At 39.6% G+C, this 14962-nt stretch overlaps 2 long non-coding RNA genes across 2 annotated transcripts; both read left to right on the top strand.

Annotated features, from left to right (window-relative positions):
- Nucleotides 1-1693: 1693 nt before the first annotated feature.
- LOC110938588 lies at nucleotides 1694-4419 on the top strand. Its single transcript, XR_002591511.2, has 3 exons — nucleotides 1694-1836; nucleotides 2876-2962; nucleotides 4376-4419. It is a non-coding gene; the product is annotated as an uncharacterized LOC110938588 (long non-coding RNA).
- A 2973-nt stretch (nucleotides 4420-7392) lies between these two features.
- On the top strand, nucleotides 7393-10129 carry LOC110938587. The gene is made up of 3 exons (XR_002591510.2): nucleotides 7393-7535; nucleotides 8575-8661; nucleotides 10086-10129. It is a non-coding gene; the product is annotated as an uncharacterized LOC110938587 (long non-coding RNA).
- Nucleotides 10130-14962: the final 4833 nt, after the last annotated feature.

Below are 14962 nucleotides of genomic sequence, written 5' to 3'. Positions count from 1 at the left end.
ATCACCTCGCTCAATACTATATTTCATGAAATTGTCAAAGTGTGGGGCCACTTGCTAGCCGATCGGCTGGCCTGGTCGATCGGCTGGCGTCCTGACCTGGTCGGCCTGTTCGTCTAACACTTGGCTGCTCTGATTATTTGACGTTATATTGAGGTAGTTTGACAACGGGCTGAATCATGGAACCTTCGTTCTTACTTGTTTCCCCTGCTCGGACAGGAATCACCCAAGTCTGGCCGGTGAACTGTTCGGAACGGTAGTTTGAAGTTTAACCCGAAATCGGTGAACCTCGTAGATAGAATCCGAATCTTGAACCACACAACCATTGGAATAATTAGTGAGTTGGCTCAAGCTCCGTTTCTACCGGTTTGAAGGCATTGAGTGTAAAAGAGTTGAAAGAAAGTTGGAAATATTCCTTTCAATCCTTTACGTCATGAAGGTGTTTAGATCTTTGATAGATCTTAGCTTGTTTATGTGGAAATCGGTTAGATCCGAGCTATTCATGGTGGATTAAGGCCAAAACATGATGTTCTTGAAGAACACCATGATGACATCATCCTAGAATGCTTAGATCTTGATGATTTCACGGTTAGAAATCAAGATTTGAAAGATAGAAAGTTGTAGGAGCACGTTTTGATCAAGAAAGTACAAGATTTAGGATGAAAACTTACCGAAATTGGAAGAAATCTGAGAAAAGGTGGGGAGCACGAGCTGGTCGGTCAGAGAGTTTCCAAAAGTGGAAAGAATGACAATGACAGCTCTATTTATAGGCTCCAAAAGAGGAAAGGGCTGGCCGATCAGCCAGGCATCCCGATCGGACTGCCTGCTCGATCAGCTGGGCTGTTCGATCGGCTGACAGCCTGATCGATCAACAGCCTGTTTCGAGTGTTCGGTGCGATAATTTTTGATATTTCGGTTTCAATTGATGACGATACGAGTACGATAGAGTTTCCTATTCAAATTACCTTCAGTCCCAACTACTATATCTAACATACAATCACCTACAATTCACCCTATCCTTACGTTACCATTCGTCGTAATTCGATTTCGATTGCATTGACTTGAGTTTTGAGTTTCGATTGATTACCACACAAAACATAAAGTAAACACGCACAGGTAACACATAAGGCACACGCACACGTATAATAACAACCAAAGTTCGCGTAATTCGAGATTCGAGTTCGATGATGGTTAGATCGGTTTGATTACTGATTAGTTAACTTTATCACATTGTTACTTCCTACTATTCACAGCCGTAAATCGGTTCGCGTCGATTAAACATTCGATTACTTTGATATATATATATTGATTAACAACACTTACTCCACATAATACAAATAAACATAAAATAGACTAATTATAGTCAAAGAAGTCAAAGTTGACTTGGACTTTAACTTTGACTTTGACATTCGAAAACACGTGGTGTTACAGTGTAACACCCCGAATTTCGTATGACATAATATAATGTTTTAATCGCAGTATTTGACGGAAAGAAATGGTAAACATAGATTTTTACCATTAGTAAAGGCTTATAAATTTTAGTAAATCTAAAATTCTTAGGTATGCATGAAGGTTTGCTAGATTAGTATGTAGAAATGGGGGAAGATGACATGTTATGAATAAATGAGGGGTTGAAAATGAAAAATGTGTTATTAAAACACATAACAAAAATGCCCAGGGAATAGAAGTGGGTGTGTGTGCGATCGTGAGGAGAGACCAGGGGAAACCTTCCCCTCAAAACCCTAACACCTCTCAAATCATCAAATTAAGAAGGAAATTGAAGGTCAATCGAATGCATGTGATCAATTCCTTAGTCATCTAAGGGTTTCCCATCATGGGGTAAGTCGAATTATGTGATTTGATGCTAGTTAATGATAAGGGTTTTGATTAATCTTTGAAGTAGTATGAAATTGAACTTGTTTATGAGTTAGAATCATCATGTAGAACATGGATTATGCATGGTTTGGGTTAATTTGATGTTTATATGTGAAACCCATTTGGTTATGGTGATGATAACAACTTGAATGATCACCCATGTCCAATTCTTGCTTAATATTGATGTATTTTGGCATGCATGGTAGATTCTTGTTAGAGGAATTGAAAGAAATGTGATTCTAGTATGTTTAATGATTATGTAGAAATGATTCATGATGATTAGAAGGAAGAATTTTGGTGAATTATGTATGAGGTTAGAAGGATATGCATGAATTAGTTGTACATTAAGCTTAGATGGTGGTACGCACACAAGGTGTTTGATGAAATGCCTAAATGACAATAATATGTGAAATTCGTACCATACGCTTGAATGATGTGATGAAATTATATGGAATGTTTGATCGTATTAGTTTCAACTTAAGAATGGTTATGGAACGAATGAGAATCCTAGAAAAGAGTAAACTTAATTGATATTGGCGTTAACTATAAAGATGTTGATATGAACGGAATCGTATGTATATGTGTATATGTAACTATTTGATTATGCGGCCAAATATGTCCTACAAAATGAGTATGAAGCGTAGATGGCATAATGACTATATTCTAACATGTTAATTTGTGAATGAATGTGTGTCCAAGTTGGAAGTTGAAAATGCTTGATAGTTGACTTTCTGGAAAGTCAACAATGGTAGGAATGTTGTGAGGTAGATCTCTTATCATAAACGTACGGTTTAGGAAGTCAAAGTGATGCACGAAATATTTATAGCAAGATATGTAATGGCGTGTTTATATTATGCGAGTAGAAAGGATCTCATTGTTAATCTATGCTATGAGTTGCAAGAAATCCATTAATGAAAGTCAATTGTTGAGCATAGATTTATTGTGATTGATGCTTTGTGTGGCCTTGTTTACTAACAAGGGTATCAATGTATGGTCATGTAAGGATAGATAGCATGTCTACGGGCTCAAGCACGGAGGCTAATGGGTCAAAAGAAAGCATGGAACCTATGCTTGAACTTGGACGCTCAAGGTAAGTGATTTCCGTAATCACTTCTTAGTTCAAGTAAGTAATAAAGTGTTGAAATTAATTAAACATGATGTTTGAGGTTAAATATGTAGGAAAGTCTTTCGTCGTAAATGATGGGATTAAAGTTGACCAAAATGCCCTTGATGGGTATTTTGGGCAAACGATCTTAATAAGTAGTTTAGAAGCAAGTTATTGATTAGTGTAATGTCTTGGACAAGTATGGAAGCGAAGAGTATGGTCTTGGTATGTCATAAACCATTTAACGCGCAAATACCCTTAACGGGTCAAAACTAAGTATATGAACGATAATGTGTTAAGAGGATGCAAAATGTCTAAGAACTTATTATTTTATGATAGATGTCACTGATATTATTAGGTTTATAAGAGTTTATGGTAAAACAAACAAGTTACGCTGATGAATGCATGAACGGGTCGAATTGTGGGTAAGAGGGTAATAAGCCGATAGCGTGTAAGTTAAGATTTTCCTTAAGGCGGTTATGGGATTTTAAGTTCATTTGATAGGATGTGAATTTACAAGCATGTAGGAAGAAACGGGAGGTTAAACGGGTAAACGGTTCGAAAGTTACGTGCGTTTTAGTGCGTACGGACGACGAAACGAACCTGCAGAAAACTGCAAAAAAAAAAAAAAAAAACTAGAGGGCGTCGCTGACGGGTAGGGTACCTAAATGTGGGATCCTAAAGAATATGTAGTAATATGGTACCTAAAGGTGGGATCCTAAAGAATATGTAGTAATATGGTACCTAAAGGTGGGATCCTAAAGAATATGTAGTAATATGGTACCTAAAGGTGGGATCCTAAAGAATATGTAGTAATATGGTACCTAAAGGTGGGATCCTAAAGAATATGTAGTAATATGGTACCTAAAGGTGGGATCCTAAAGAATATGTAGTAATATGGTACCTAAATGTGGGATCCTAAAGAATATGTAGTAATATGGTACCTAAATGTGGGATCCTAAAGAATATGTAGTAATATGGTACCTAAATGTGGGATTCTAAGTTAAGAATTTCCTTAAGTAGATACGAATGAAGGTATGTATGTATGTATGTGTGAATATAAATGGTATGTATGAATGAATGTATGTATGTATGTATGTAGGTGTGTATGTAGGTAGTATGTGTATGTGTATATATATATCCAAGTGAGTATGTACGAATGTGTGCACGTATGTAGGGTTGTGAGAAGGCATGTAATAGGTATGTATGTAGACATGTATGCATGTATGTATGTAGGTATGCACGTATGTAGGAACGTACGTATGAATGTAGGTACGTAGGTTTGTAAGTAGTTATGTATGAACGGATGCACATATGTAAGTATGTATGAAAGTATGTACGCATGTATTCAATGAAATTGAGTATTGACGATAATAATAGTGTGCCTTGTGAACGAAGTGTAACGCAGGTACAATGAGAAAGTCTCACCACGGAATGTACGAACAGATGGAAAGCTGGGATGTAAAGAGTTAACGGAACAAAAAGTAAACGTGAATAAATCTTGTATGTTTATAATGCGTACTAATGTTATGAATTTAATGTGGTGAGCGCAGGTAGTACGAGTCATGAGGATCATCAAGGAACAGAGATCGAGGATCGAGTCACTAGTGGGATTGTACGGGAACGTTGATGTATATAATGTAGTAAACATAAGCTATGATTTTACTTAGTAAATAAGTCGATTGATGGATTTATGTGAAAGAGTTATGTTAAAGTTAATTTTTAAATAAGTTAAGGTGTTTATAATGAAAGAAAGTTTATGGCTTGAACTTCCGCTGCGACTTTTAGTCAAATACGTATTAGGGTCTTACAAGTTGGTATCAGAGCCCTGGTTTGAGGGAATCAAGTACGAGAAGGTAGGTACTTGAACTCAAACCTATGTGCTCTTGTGATAAGGAACCTGTACAATCCATGACTCGATCAAGATCTAAAGGTAGAAATGGTATGAAAACGTATATGTATGTATTCATATGAAGAAGCTAACGGTTTGCTATGTGCAAGGTAAGCTTAAAAGTTTGGAGAGGATGATCCGTGAATGCAGTCTAAGGTGGATGCTAAGGCAGTCAAGGATGCGAATGGACAGACGGACCCCAGGTACACAATGTTGATATGTATGGGTACCGTTGTTAAAAGAAAAAGGAAGAAGTCTCCTTGGGAGGGTAAGTACTAAACGGAAGACAACGATATTGTCTTGGTAAAATTGTAAAAATGTAGCACTAACTGAGACCCACTAATGCGGACATAAGGCGATGATTACCTGAAGGCACGGAATTAGTATGTGAATTGCGCACCTGGCCAGTACGCAAGAAGCATATGACGTTCGTGAGACCGTGGTAATTATCGCAGGTATGTCCGTTAGAATTGGGTAGCAGGTGGGCATGCGGGTGAAGTGGGTAGTAAGGCTCTCGGGAAATTGAGAGTACTATGTAAGAGTGAAAAGTATGAGTGATAAGAATGAATAATGTTGAATCCGTAAGACAGTACGGGTCAGCAATGTATGAATGAAATGTTTGAATCCGCGAGACGGATTCAAAGAATGAAAGATGCGAATGCAATGTTTGAATCCGCAAGACGGATTCAAAACATAGAAGGTACGAAAGGTATGAATAATGCATTCGAATCCGCGAAACATATTTAAGGTATAAAAGACGAAACTAGTCTACATAAGAAGTGTCGATAGTCTGACCGTGATTGTGTTAAATGAGTCATATGGGCAAATGTAAAGTAAAGAAACAAAAGAATGATCGTAATGAGCATGCAGACCTAAGTTATAAAACGAAAGAAGGAAGTTTTGAACAAGGTATGTGTTAAATGTGTTAGAAATTGACTCTTAGAAGTCAGAATGAATGACGGGCTATGACCCAGACAATGGTTTAAGTATGAACAAAAGGGTAAGTTTGTTAAGAATACTAAAACGATGTAATGAATGTCTTTGTAAGTAAGCATGAATGGAAGGAAGCACGAATGTGTACTTCAATGCATCTATGATAAGTAAGAAAATTCAGTTTAACCTTAAAAGGTCAAACTGCAAAGGTTGACGAAATAAGTAACTAAAATGAAAGAATTGCGTGTAAGAAATGGAATGTAAGATATGTTATAGCATGTACGCAGGAAATATGTAACAGAATTATAGGTGTGTAATCACCTAGTGTTATGAATGTTTGAATGACATATGCTAACCGCCGATGTTGTTGATGATAATGTTAGAACTATTGATGCGATGAAACCAATCGTATTGGTGAAAGGATGTGCACGAGCGGAGGCTCATAACACGAAGGAATGAAACTTGGCCTGTACGGCTAGTGCACGAGGAGAAGATGATCGATCAGGGTTGCGGATCGTGGTTGGGAAATGAAAAAGAGGTTAGTAAAATGTCTAACTCATGATTGGAGAGATATGAACTGTCTATACACGTGAATTAAGTAATGCATGAAGTGAAAGCGATAGTAATGTGAAATGAACGGAATGATTTAAAGATACTATAAAGGTATGCAAGGTATACGTAAATGTAGAAAAGGTAAGAATAAGGTTAACGTTAAAGTTAAGCATATATGAGTATGTATAGATTTCGGGTAATGGTTAAATTCTCGTAAGATGAACTACATGATACACATACGTATGTAAACTAAATAATGCACGAAGTGAGAATAATTGTAAAGTGAAATGAAAAAGATGATTTAAAGGTAATGTAAAAGTACGCATGGTACAAGTAACTGTAGAAAACGTAGAATGACGCTAACTATGGAGTTAAGCATGTAGGTGTAACTATGAAGTAGTAGTTTTGTTGTGATAACAAAACAAGAGTTAAATGTTATACAACGTGTGCTTGGAATGAAATCTTAAAGGATGAGGCAAAAGTATTAAATCTATTTTAAACAGATCATATGAAGGTAAGCATTATTATAAGTTTAAATGAATATGTATACTGACCTGCTACTAATGGGTCGAGGAAATGAGAATGTTATGTGAAAGTATGCCATGGAAAGTATAGACTTGTTAAGAAGAAGTCAAGTGTATGAATAATTACGAAATGAGATAGAACGATTACTTATAATTATAATGTGACTATTAAGTCAAACATAGATGTGTGTGTGTAAGAGGAAAGTGAGAAAGGTTTCGGGGACGAAACCTTCTTTAAGGGGGGTAGACTTGTAACACCCCGAATTTCGTATGACATAATATAATGTTTTAATCGCAGTATTTGACGGAAAGAAATGGTAAACATAGATTTTTACCATTAGTAAAGGCTTATAAATTTTAGTAAATCTAAAATTCTTAGGTATGCATGAAGGTTTGCTAGATTAGTATGTAGAAATGGGGGAAGATGACATGTTATGAATAAATGAGGGGTTGAAAATGAAAAATGTGTTATTAAAACACATAACAAAAATGCCCAGGGAATAGAAGTGGGTGTGTGTGCGATCGTGAGGAGAGACCAGGGGAAACCTTCCCCTCAAAACCCTAACACCTCTCAAATCATCAAATTAAGAAGGAAATTGAAGGTCAATCGAATGCATGTGATCAATTCCTTAGTCATCTAAGGGTTTCCCATCATGGGGTAAGTCGAATTATGTGATTTGATGCTAGTTAATGATAAGGGTTTTGATTAATCTTTGAAGTAGTATGAAATTGAACTTGTTTATGAGTTAGAATCATCATGTAGAACATGGATTATGCATGGTTTGGGTTAATTTGATGTTTATATGTGAAACCCATTTGGTTATGGTGATGATAACAACTTGAATGATCACCCATGTCCAATTCTTGCTTAATATTGATGTATTTTGGCATGCATGGTAGATTCTTGTTAGAGGAATTGAAAGAAATGTGATTCTAGTATGTTTAATGATTATGTAGAAATGATTCATGATGATTAGAAGGAAGAATTTTGGTGAATTATGTATGAGGTTAGAAGGATATGCATGAATTAGTTGTACATTAAGCTTAGATGGTGGTACGCACACAAGGTGTTTGATGAAATGCCTAAATGACAATAATATGTGAAATTCGTACCATACGCTTGAATGATGTGATGAAATTATATGGAATGTTTGATCGTATTAGTTTCAACTTAAGAATGGTTATGGAACGAATGAGAATCCTAGAAAAGAGTAAACTTAATTGATATTGGCGTTAACTATAAAGATGTTGATATGAACGGAATCGTATGTATATGTGTATATGTAACTATTTGATTATGCGGCCAAATATGTCCTACAAAATGAGTATGAAGCGTAGATGGCATAATGACTATATTCTAACATGTTAATTTGTGAATGAATGTGTGTCCAAGTTGGAAGTTGAAAATGCTTGATAGTTGACTTTCTGGAAAGTCAACAATGGTAGGAATGTTGTGAGGTAGATCTCTTATCATAAACGTACGGTTTAGGAAGTCAAAGTGATGCACGAAATATTTATAGCAAGATATGTAATGGCGTGTTTATATTATGCGAGTAGAAAGGATCTCATTGTTAATCTATGCTATGAGTTGCAAGAAATCCATTAATGAAAGTCAATTGTTGAGCATAGATTTATTGTGATTGATGCTTTGTGTGGCCTTGTTTACTAACAAGGGTATCAATGTATGGTCATGTAAGGATAGATAGCATGTCTACGGGCTCAAGCACGGAGGCTAATGGGTCAAAAGAAAGCATGGAACCTATGCTTGAACTTGGACGCTCAAGGTAAGTGATTTCCGTAATCACTTCTTAGTTCAAGTAAGTAATAAAGTGTTGAAATTAATTAAACATGATGTTTGAGGTTAAATATGTAGGAAAGTCTTTCGTCGTAAATGATGGGATTAAAGTTGACCAAAATGCCCTTGATGGGTATTTTGGGCAAACGATCTTAATAAGTAGTTTAGAAGCAAGTTATTGATTAGTGTAATGTCTTGGACAAGTATGGAAGCGAAGAGTATGGTCTTGGTATGTCATAAACCATTTAACGCGCAAATACCCTTAACGGGTCAAAACTAAGTATATGAACGATAATGTGTTAAGAGGATGCAAAATGTCTAAGAACTTATTATTTTATGATAGATGTCACTGATATTATTAGGTTTATAAGAGTTTATGGTAAAACAAACAAGTTACGCTGATGAATGCATGAACGGGTCGAATTGTGGGTAAGAGGGTAATAAGCCGATAGCGTGTAAGTTAAGATTTTCCTTAAGGCGGTTATGGGATTTTAAGTTCATTTGATAGGATGTGAATTTACAAGCATGTAGGAAGAAACGGGAGGTTAAACGGGTAAACGGTTCGAAAGTTACGTGCGTTTTAGTGCGTACGGACGACGAAACGAACCTGCAGAAAACTGCAAAAAAAAAAAAAAAAAAAAAAAAAAAAACTAGAGGGCGTCGCTGACGGGTAGGGTACCTAAATGTGGGATCCTAAAGAATATGTAGTAATATGGTACCTAAAGGTGGGATCCTAAAGAATATGTAGTAATATGGTACCTAAAGGTGGGATCCTAAAGAATATGTAGTAATATGGTACCTAAAGGTGGGATCCTAAAGAATATGTAGTAATATGGTACCTAAAGGTGGGATCCTAAAGAATATGTAGTAATATGGTACCTAAAGGTGGGATCCTAAAGAATATGTAGTAATATGGTACCTAAAGGTGGGATCCTAAAGAATATGTAGTAATATGGTACCTAAATGTGGGATCCTAAAGAATATGTAGTAATATGGTACCTAAATGTGGGATTCTAAGTTAAGAATTTCCTTAAGTAGATACGAATGAAGGTATGTATGTATGTATGTGTGAATATAAATGGTATGTATGAATGAATGTATGTATGTATGTATGTAGGTGTGTATGTAGGTAGTAAGTGTATGTGTATATATATATCCAAGTGAGTATGTACGAATGTGTGCACGTATGTAGGGTTGTGAGAAGGCATGTAATAGGTATGTATGTAGACATGTATGCATGTATGTATGTAGGTATGCACGTATGTAGGAACATACGTATGAATGTAGGTACGTAGGTTTGTAAGTAGTTATGTATGAACGGATGCACATATGTAAGTATGTATGAAAGTATGTACGCATGTATTCAATGAAATTGAGTATTGACGATAATAATAGTGTGCCTTGTGAACGAAGTGTAACGCAGGTACAATGAGAAAGTCTCACCACGGAATGTACGAACAGATGGAAAGCTGGGATGTAAAGAGTTAACGGAACAAAAAGTAAACGTGAATAAATCTTGTATGTTTATAATGCGTACTAATGTTATGAATTTAATGTGGTGAGCGCAGGTAGTACGAGTCATGAGGATCATCAAGGAACAGAGATCGAGGATCGAGTCACTAGTGGGATTGTACGGGAACGTTGATGTATATAATGTAGTAAACATAAGCTATGATTTTACTTAGTAAATAAGTCGATTGATGGATTTATGTGAAAGAGTTATGTTAAAGTTAATTTTTAAATAAGTTAAGGTGTTTATAATGAAAGAAAGTTTATGGCTTGAACTTCCGCTGCGACTTTTAGTCAAATACGTATTAGGGTCTTACATACAGCCTCCCCTTATTTAGGGAATTTCGTCCCGAAATTAGGCTGAAAGCTGCACAGCACCGTGAATTTCCAAATTGACGCTCCAGATCTCTATTTGAACAACTGCGGGTACTTGGCCTTCATGTCGCTTTCGAGTTCCCAAGTGAACTCCGCGCCTCGTTTGGCTTCCCATCGGACTTTCACGATAGGGATGCGCGAGCGCCTGAGTTGCTTGGTTTGGCGATCCATGATTTCGACAGGCTTTTCCACGAAGTGTAGCGCTTCGTTGACCTGAAGATCGTCGAGGGGTACAATCAGATCATGATCAGCTAGGCATTTTCGGAGGTTCGACACATGGAAAGTTGGGTGGACGTTACTGAGTTCCTCCGATAGTTCAAGTTTGTAGGCGACTTTTCCGATCCTTTCCAGAATCTTAAAAGGTCCAACATATCGAGGCGCTAGTTTCCCTTTCTTGCCGAATCTGACCACACCCTTCCAAGGTGATACCTTTAGGAGTACGTAGTCGCCAACGTCAAATTCAAGGGGCTTGCGTCTTCTATCGGCGTAACTTTTCTGTCTATCCCTGGCTTTCGACAAGTTGTCTCGAATCTGGAGGATTTTGTCAGTCGTTTCTTGTAGTAACTCGGGACCGGCTAGTTGCGAATGACCGATCTCGTGCCATACAATAGGCGAACGACATCTTCTTCCATATAAAGCCTCGAATGGTGCCATTTGTATGCTGGCATGATAGTTGTTGTTGTACGAGAATTCGACTAACAGTAGGTATTTGTTCAAACTACCACCGAAGTCTATAACACACGCTCGGAGCATGTCCTCAAGAGTACGGATCGTTCTTTCAGTCTGTCCGTCGGTTTGAGGATGGAATGCAGTACTCAGGTTAAGCGACGTACCAAGGGCCGCTTGAAACGTTTCCCATAATCGCGAAGTAAACCGAGCATCACGGTCTGAAATGATGTCACGAGGCGTACCATGATCACAAATGATCTCGTCGGTGTAGATTCGGGCTAGTCGTTCTACCTTGTAGTCTTCCCGTATTGGCAAAAAGTGGGCTGATTTGGTCAGACGATCAACTATAACCCAAATGCTGTCGTGACCTGATGGCGTGGGCGGAAGTTTGGTTATGAAATCCATAGCTACACTCTCCCACTTCCATATAGAGATTGGAGTTTGTTCGAGTAAGCCAGAAGGTCGCTGATGCTCAGCCTTGACTCTCGCACAAGTCAGGCAACTTCCAACATAAAGAGCGATATCCCGTTTCATACCAGGCCACCAGTACTTGTAACGAAGATCTTGGTACATTTTATCGGCACCGGGATGAATAGAATACCGGGATTTGTGGGCTTCGTTCATTATAATCTTTCGCAAATCGGTCCGCTTAGGGATCCAAATTCGGTCCAGGTAGTAGAAAATCCCATCTGCCTTGCTTACAGGCTGAGCTCCGTCGTGATAGATTCTCTCCTTCTTCAAAGTGCGTTCGTTAAAACAAGCATGTTGGGCTTCGCGGATGAGAGCTTCGAGATCATGCTGGGCTTGGGTATTGCGAATACTGAGCAAATAACTCCGTCTGCTGAGTGCGTCGGCTACAACATTTTCCTTGCCCGGGTGATAACGAATCTCACAGTCGTAATCGCTAAGAAGTTCTACCCATCGGCGTTGACGCATGTTAAGTTCTTTCTGATTAAAGATGTGTTGTAAACTCCTGTGATCGGTGAAGATCGTACACTTGGTACCATACAGGTAGTGTCGCCAAATCTTCAATGCAAAAACAACTGCCCCTAGCTCGAGATCGTGGGTTGTATAGTTCTTCTCGTGGATTTTGAGCTGACGAGATGCGTAAGCTATAACCTTGTCCCGTTGCATGAGAACACAGCCAAGACCAAGGTTGGAAGCATCACAATAGACAATGAAATCATTGTTTTCGTCTGGCAACGTGAGAACAGGAGCATTGCAGAGCTTGCGCTTAAGGGTTTGGAAAGCAGATTCTTGTTCAGTTCCCCAAACAAAAGACCTGTCTTTATGAGTAAGAGCAGTAAGCGGCACAGCGATCTTAGAGAATCCTTCGATAAATCGTCGATAATAGCCCGCTAGTCCGAGAAAAGAACGAACTTCAGACGGGTTCTTTGGCGTAATCCAGCTTTTAACTGCTTCAATCTTCGCGGGATCGACATGAATACCCTGACTATTCACGATGTGACTCAGAAACTGAACCTCCTCCAACCAGAATTCGCACTTGGGGAACTTGGCATTGAGTTGGTTCCCCTGGAGTAACTCGAGAACCAAACGTAGATGTTGCGCGTGTTCGGCTTTCGACTTGGAATAAATCAAGACATCGTCGATGAACACGATGACGAAAAGGTCAAGGTAAGGTTTACACACGCGATTCATCAGATCCATAAAAACCGCGGGTGCGTTGGTTAGGCCAAAAGGCATAACAACGAGCTCATAGTGGCCGTATCGAGTACGAAAGGCGGTTTTAGGTATATCTTCCTCTTGTATGCGTAGCTGATGATAACCCGAACGTAGATAGATCTTCGAGAAACACGATGCACCTTGCAGCTGATCAAACAAATCGTCGATTCGAGGTAGAGGATAACGGTTCTTGATGGTCAGCTTATTCAATTCCCGATAGTCGATGCACATCCTGAACGACCCATCCTTCTTTTTGACGAAAAGGACTGGCGCGCCCCAAGGAGAGGTGCTCGGGCGAATAAAGCCTTTTTTCAAGTAACTCCTGGAGTTGGTTTGAGAGTTCCCTCATTTCGGATGGTGCGAGTCGATAAGGGGCTTTGGCAACACGGTTAGCTCCAGGAATGAGGTCGTTACGAAAGTCGATATCACGACTTGGCGGTAGTTCGGGAAGATCATCAGGGAACACCTGAGGAAATTCACGAACCACTAGGACGTCTTTGACTTCAACCTTCTTTTTCTTTTCCTCCTCCGCTACTAAAATGTTGGCCAAGAAAGCTCTGTATTCCTTGCGGAGATACTTGCTAGCTTGGATACATGACATGAGCTTGAGACCTTTCGAAGCTGTTTCACCGTATACACATAAGAGATCACCATTTGCGAGCGAGAATCGAATCATCTTTTCAAAACACACAACTTCAGCATGGTTTTCGCGAAGAAAGTCCATGCCTACTATGACGTTAAACCTTCCGAGTTGCATCGGAATGAGATCAATTGGGAAGAGGTGATTGTTGAGCTCGAGGGTACAATCACGAAGAACAGAGTTAATTGCGACGGTTCTTCTAGTAGCAACTTCGACTTCGAATGACGAGGGGAGATAAGAATGCTTACGACTAAGGAGCTTCTCGAATTCAAACGACACAAAGCAGTTATCAGCTCCAGTTTCAAACAAACATGATATATAAATACCATTCCCAAGGAACGTACCATTAACCACGTTGTTGTCAGCCTGGGCTTGACGGGCGTTGATGTTAAAAGTTCTGGCACGGGCTGCTTGCTGTTGCTGCTGAGGCTGCTGCTGTTGTTGCTGCTGCTGGGGTTCTTGTTTCACAACCCAGTTCGGGCACATGTTTGCAAAGTGGTTAGGGTCACCACATGCAAAGAAGACTCGAGCGTTGACCACGGGTGCTTGAGTTGCAGGTTGGCCTTGAGGAGCTGGAAGTAGAGCTTGATGAGCGGCGGCTTGAACAGGGGCTTGACGGGGACCATAGCGACAATTCGCAGTGAAATGCCCGTAGAGGTTGCAGTGGGCGCAGAAACGACAGGCGATTCCCACCGGATGATGGTATGAGCATGTCGGGTAGAGCGGGTGGGGACCTGTGTAAGCGCGCTTAGCTGGCAGCGCATTGATCACTGGAGCTTGTCGGTGGTGAGACTGTTGCTGAGCCGGTGCGGCTTGTAGGGGAGCAGCAGTCGTTGTCACGGCACAGTTCTTGTTGCTGGAGCTGTTGTTGTTGTGCTTCTTCTTTCTTCTTGATAACTTGGAGGGTTGAGCAGTGGTGGTGTCGACGGTCGATGCGGTGGTGGCTTGGTGTAAAGACTTGGTATGCTTATCCCAGAAACCAGACTTTACCCGCTTGTCATTGATCTCAGCTGCAAGCAGGTAGGTCTCTTCAATCGATGATGGCTTGGCAGCATGAACAAAATCGGCAACACAATCGGGTAGAGCTCGAATATACTTCTTGATGGCCATGTCTGACGTCTTGACTTGATCGGGACAAATGATGCTGAGCTGTTTAAAGCGTGCAGTCAAGGCAGCGTTATCTCCATCCTTCTGGTTGATGTTCCAAAACTCGTCCTCCAGCTTTTGGCGTTCATGGGGAGGGCAGAATTCGTCCATCATGATGGCTTTCAGCTCCTTCCATGTCAGCTCATAAGCTGCATCATTCCCGCGTTTGTTTCGTTCGGCCATCCACCAGTCTAGAGCTCGGGACTAGAAGACGCCTGTAGGATTGAGGGTGCGGATATTTTCTGGACAGCCGCTTTGGCGCAGAGTG

The sequence above is a fragment of the Helianthus annuus genome, chromosome 5 (genome assembly GCF_002127325.2).
Source record: "Helianthus annuus cultivar XRQ/B chromosome 5, HanXRQr2.0-SUNRISE, whole genome shotgun sequence".
NCBI lineage: Eukaryota > Viridiplantae > Streptophyta > Magnoliopsida > Asterales > Asteraceae > Helianthus > Helianthus annuus.
This window is presented reverse-complemented; position numbering and strand designations above follow the sequence as displayed.